At 43.6% G+C, this 6000-nt stretch overlaps 1 protein-coding gene across 1 annotated transcript in view; it reads left to right on the top strand.

Annotated features, from left to right (window-relative positions):
• Positions 1 to 6: 6 nt before the first annotated feature.
• Positions 7 to 6000, top strand: part of SIK3 (SIK family kinase 3) — a 301942-nt gene continuing 295948 nt past the window's right edge. Inside the window, exon 1 of the mRNA XM_006833851.1 lies at positions 7 to 114. The gene's annotated coding sequence lies outside the window, so the exon portion shown is untranslated. The remainder of the gene's footprint in view (positions 115 to 6000) is intronic.

Raw genomic sequence — 6000 nt, 5'->3', positions numbered from 1 at the left:
GCCTCCCGCGGGCCGGTGCCTGCCCGCATCGGCTACTACGAGATCGACCGCACCATCGGCAAGGGCAACTTCGCTGTGGTCAAGCGGGCCACGCACCTCGTCACCAAGGCCAAGGTACTGGCGGTGGCCGTGCAGCCGGGACGGCGCAGCCCTGGGCTTGGGGCACAGCTGGGGGGCTGCCGGGGGCCGCCCCGCCGAGGGCAGGGCAGGGCCGGTCGGGGAAAAGGGCTTTGGAACTCTCGGCGAAGCGGGAGACAGTCAGCTCGGAGACTCTGGAACGAGTCGTTAGGAAATGAGAACGGAATGAGAACATGGGCATCTGAAATGGGGACCAGGAAGACCGGGGGGTGGGGGGGACCAGGCTGAGCGGGCAGACCCGGGATAGATCCTGGGGGTGCGGGGCACTGAGACAGGAGACACATGTCACCTATGACAGGGACACACATCAGCATCTGGTCGTCTGAGACTCCTGGATGGTGACAACGGGAGCTTGAAGAGACAACAAATTACTGAAGGAAGCAAAAGGGGAACATTTACTTTGCTTGTCCTAAGGAAGGGGCTTGTATTCTAGGAATACCTGGGATCTCAGGGCAGAGGCCCAAGGGGGGGGGCAGGTCTATGGGAGCACTTGGCAATCGGGTTAAACAATTTTGGTGGGCTGAATTGCTGATTATTTTTTAATTATTGGAGGGTCTGGAATTGTGAGCTTTACTAGTACCGATCCGAGGTGGGTTTTCGGTGATGAAGGGAAAGCGTTGAAACTGAGGCGGTGTATAAGGAACCCAGATAACATAGTGTTAGGAGACTAACACTCCTGTAGGACCCTTTGGTTCCCAAGGGATTTCAGGAGCCGTGGTGCTGTAGGATTCGCATTGGACTGTGAACCACAAGGTCCGTTGTTCAAACCCACCAGCTGCTCCTTGGAAACCCTATACAAGGTTGCTATGACCGACTTGACGGCACTTAACAACAACAACAGTAGAGAATTTGGCCAAGGTCAATTAGGAAGCTATATATGTGTGTGTGCATGCATGCACCTATGTTTCTTTTCTTTTTTTAAAAAGGAAACGTAGTATTTTTGGATTTGATGGATTCCATAAAGCCCACTTTTACTGCAAATTTCTTTCTTTGGTCCATGTCTCACTTGACTTAACACTTTTAATGTAATGATTCTTTATGTTTAAAACTGCAGTTTGTGTTTTCCCTTAACCTCACTAATGGAGAACCTTTATAGCTGCTGCTGCTGCTGCTGCTTCCTACTAAAGCCACATCAATTCCCCTCACCTCCTCGGCCCCATAGCCTCTGGTTATTAACACCGACCTTGTTTTTGCTTTTATGGCAACAGTTTGTTTTCAGAAGCCAGTGACTTATCTAAGTCTTCTTTCCTGATCTCTTGCAACCTAAGTTCCTTTTTCCCATTCTGTCAAAGACTCCAAGAGGCCCCTCTTACCAGGGTGGCAGAGTGGGTGGCTGCAGAGAATTGATTGGTCAGTTTCACTTCCTCTGGAGGGCCCCCTTCAGCCTTTTTGTCAGTTTTAATCAGAGGGCCTCAAGTCTGCAGGTCAGAGCTGAAAGATATACCAAAGTCCAAGGTTCCTGACATTACCCTCAGACTCCCAGTGGGTAGACTGAGTCTGAGGGGGGTGGACTCTGATGTATCTTCCCCTACCCCTCTCTTGAGAGTTTGCAGTCATGTTTACTGTTAGCCAAGCTCAACCTATATTCATAAACAAATCTAGGTGTCCATGTTTTTTTCCTTGTTTTGGTATTTCTTTCTCCCCTGCCCCCCCCCCCCCCTTTTCTCTTCTAAGTAATCACATTGTGCTTCTGTGATTGTTTTGCTCAGACCTCTGGGGATTGGACTCCATGAACTTAATTGCTTACTTGGTTTATAGTATCTGTGATTTAAACAATTTTGTGTCTTCCAGCCCTTGGATACTCCAAAATATTGATAAAAATCAGTGGCAGACAGGTTTAAATGTTTTTGTAAACGTAATTGCTAACAGTTGATTCTTGGCTTTATATATAAAAGAGATATTTCTAGCCTCAGTAGTCAGCAAAGCCAGTGGCTAATTATGGCTACTCTGCCCGCTTTCTAATTTTCCAGCCCCCCCACCATAGTGTTTCTCTGAGGCTTTGGTATCCTTTAGGACTGCAGCGATTTCAACCTTGGCTTGTTTATAAATGGGTGTCACTGTTTATGTTGGTTTTTATCTTTGATCATTTGTGGTGTGCAGTTTGTTACGCAATTCCTATGGATGGAAATATTCAGTCTTGAAGTGACTTGGACAATGAGTTGCATGTGTGATGGGACCACACCAGAATTCATTTGTGTTTCTGTAGCTCAGTGTGCAATTTCCTATTTACAGTTACAAGAACCCTATACTTGCCCTGCTTAAATCACTCTGATGACATGAGTGAAGCTTAAATCACAAGGAGTTGTCATGTGCTCCCGGTGAAAGAGGAGCGTATTTTGGCCTGCTCCATGCTGATCTGAATCCACATTGGAAGAAGTTCTCAAATTCTGACAGCTTAGATGTGCCCAACAGCTGCTGACATACAGTGTGATGGCCTATTAAGGCCATGGTTTGGTTATATAATGATGGGGAAGGTGCAGAGGTAGGAGAAGTTGCAGAAGCTACTGCTTTAGTTCCTCAAGGAGGGAGATTTTTCTACCCAAGCAGTGCAGCATTTGTCTTCTGCAGTCAGGCCACTTGGAACCAAAGAAAGCTTATTTCTCCCCCCTTCTTTTTTCAGAATGTATCATTATTTTGGTTTTGTCTGTCCTTTTTTTTTAATAACCACATATAGCAATCATCTCTCTCTCTGGTAATTCAGATGTCCATTGTTCTCACTGAATGAGGTTAGGTAATAGGTGTTTTCTGAACATCAAAGGAATATTGTGATCACCTTTTCTTACACACACTACTTCTTCCAAGGACAAAGAGGCCAAAGTAAACTTCATTTATTGATTAAGTTACTGTGTGCTTCATGGAATGATCAGTGATGAAGCTGACCCTTCCATATTACTGTTCCTTCTCAGCCTTCTGAGAGTGGGACAGCGGGGTGCAGCGCCGCATCCGTAAGCTCAGACTTAAGACAGGCAGCACTGCGGGGTGGGGAGTGTCACTGCAGAACTGTTAGCAGGAGAGAATATTCATCTGTGACATACTTTGGTCAGCAGCTTGTGTTGGCTGCCTCTGCCCTACCTTTTTTGATTTCATTGTTTTGTGTATATCCTTCTTGTGAGATTCTCTGACTCTCTTCTTTATGGCAGGACATGACCTGTATTAAAGAGATACAGAGACAGGTTTTCTGCTTTCAGATTGTTTAGTCTATTGCCCATGTTTAATACCTTCATTAGTTCTGGTGTGGCACTTTAGGATAAGCACTGGACTGCTAACAGAAAGGTTGGTGGTTCAAACCCACCAGCTGCTCCTTGGAAACCCTATACAGGGGTTGCTATAAGTCGGAACCGACTCAGTGGCACTAAACAACAGCAAGAAGTTGATGGAGTCCCTGGGTGGCACTTAGCAACGACAACAAGTAGCCAAAAAGTTGGTGGTTCGGACCCAGGTGTATTGATCTGGTTCTGAATGGCCTTGCAAACCCTGTGGAGCAGTTCTCTACACAGTGGTCTGCCTTGAGTCAGAATTAACTTAATTAATGGTAACCAACAACAACAACAACAACAACAGCACTTGGCTGAGTGGGGAAAGTCAGGGAGTGAAGAGTGGATATATTTTATATGCTTGTTTTTGGTTGTTAAAAATAAGCAAGGATATAAAAACCATTGACTAAATACTTTAAAACTATTTCAACAAACATATAAAACCCACTGCCATCAAGCTGATTCCGAATTGTAGCGACCCTATAGGACAGGGCAGAAATAGCCCTTAGGGTTTCCAGGACTAGATCTTTGTGGGAACAGATAGTCTTATCTTTCTCCTGCAGTGCAGCTGTTGTGTTTAAACTGCTGACCTTGCATTTAGCAGCCTTGTGCTTAACTTACTGTGCCACCAAGATTCCTTAACAAATATATCTCAAACAAACCCAAACTCACTGCCACTGAGTTGATTCCAACATACACCAATTCAATATAGGGTTTCCATGGCTGTAGATCTTTATGTGAGCAGGAAGTCCTATCTTTTTCCTGCTGAGTGGGTTCGAACTGCCAACTTTGTGGTTAGCAGTCCAGTGCTTATCTTATAGCACCACACCAGGACTCAGTACAAATATATAGCAGTAGGAAGATGAGGCTTTCTGCTCCCATAGAGCTTTACAGTCTTGGGAATACTATCAGGATCACTGTGCATCAGAACTGACTAGATGACACACAAAAACATGGTAAGTCAGAATTTGAGATTTGGATAATACTGTCTTGGTTTGAATCCACTACTACTTAATGACTGGGTGATCTTGGGCAAGTTATTTAACCTCTCTGTGTTTGGCTTTCCTCACTTGTTAAATGGTATGACAGTACATAATACTTGCCTCACAAGTTTGGGCATTATGAAGACTAAATAAAATAATACATGAGAATGGTGTCTGGCAACAATGAGCACATACCATCATCATCATCATCATGTGCTATGGTAACTAAGTTGAATAAGACACTGATTCCCTTTTTAGTTTTTTCACCCCATGGGAACAATTTGTGAATGCATCTGCTATCAGTTTTATGTAGGTAGCTCTCATCCTGATGCTATGCTTTAGAGTGAAAAACAGTTTGCTGCTACTTCAGGTGCTGCTTCGAGATAGGTGGGCTTAATTCCTCTGAGCCAATCTCATAAATTGGCATTTAAAAAAATTCCCATTAGTTACCCTTTTTCTTCCCCCTTCCTTCTTTTTAATTAGTAATGAGACTTGTCGAATGAAAACCATGCTTAGCACTAGTTTGTGCTTTCAGCTGCCCTGACTTCTCAGTGTGTTTTATGTAAGCCATCTCTATCGCATTGGTGATGGAGCCGTTTGCTTGAGTGTTGTATTTCCACCAGAGTTTACTTAAGTTTGGTGGGGACTGTGAAGTAATATCCCTTAAGAACACAATTGCACTTGGGTGGAGAGTATGCTACCTACCAAGGTCAGAATTCTTAACTCTTACACACATTCTTAACTCTTGCATCATGACCCCATTGCAAATCTTGAGCAGACAACACAGTGGTGACCTATGTGGTGTAGTGCACTCATTTTCAAGAGGAAAACAACTCAAAGTGGGCATCATCATTTTCACCTCTAAGGAAGAGTTTAACAAAGCAGATGAGATGATGCTTGTGCTCATTAGAAAGCTGAAAACAAAATTCACTGATAAATAGAAGACTTATATAGAAAAAGGAAAGCAAGATTTCCATTAAATACATTGAGGAAGATAGTCCCATCCCTGGAAGCTAGAAGTGACTATTGAAAGATAAACTGACTTTGTTTTGATGTAGTTGTGATGGGTTACTAACTTTGTTGGCACTTTGCAAAGAGCTAAGCCTGATTGGAACTAGTCTCTGCAGAATCAAAACACCAGTATTTCACTTTCAACATCAAAGCTGTTTATTTTAACATTCTGACTTTGGTGCCAGCTCCCTAGAAAGCCATAGATCTGGCTCAAGCCAGAGGTGCCCAGACTAGTTACTTCTGTGCCAGCAGTGCTGTTTTCATTTTCCAGGCATCAATCTGGCTAATGTTTTCTGGTTCATAGCAGAAAAGAGAGCAAAATGGATGCCTTGAAAAGGAAAAGAAATGCTCTCTTACTCACCAGAGCTTCTGTAATTGTTAAAACACCTAAGACATCTTTGTACCTTTTCCTTACCCACTCATTCATTCAACACATTATTGTCTGAATGCATAATTTGGTGTCAGTTTCTGTTTTAATAGGTTTTGAAGTTCACCAACGAACAAGACAGACGAAAGGCCTTCCTGGAGCTTACGTTCCAATGGGAAGATGCAGACAAGAAACATGTAAACAAATAGCTTCACATAGTGATAAGTGATACTATGAAGAAAATAAA

The sequence above is a fragment of the Chrysochloris asiatica genome, unplaced genomic scaffold (genome assembly GCF_000296735.1).
Source record: "Chrysochloris asiatica unplaced genomic scaffold, ChrAsi1.0 scaffold00008, whole genome shotgun sequence".
In the NCBI taxonomy this organism is placed as follows: Eukaryota; Metazoa; Chordata; class Mammalia; order Afrosoricida; family Chrysochloridae; genus Chrysochloris; species Chrysochloris asiatica.
The sequence above is the reverse complement of the archived record's forward strand: the minus strand, read 5'-3'. Positions and strand labels throughout refer to the sequence as shown.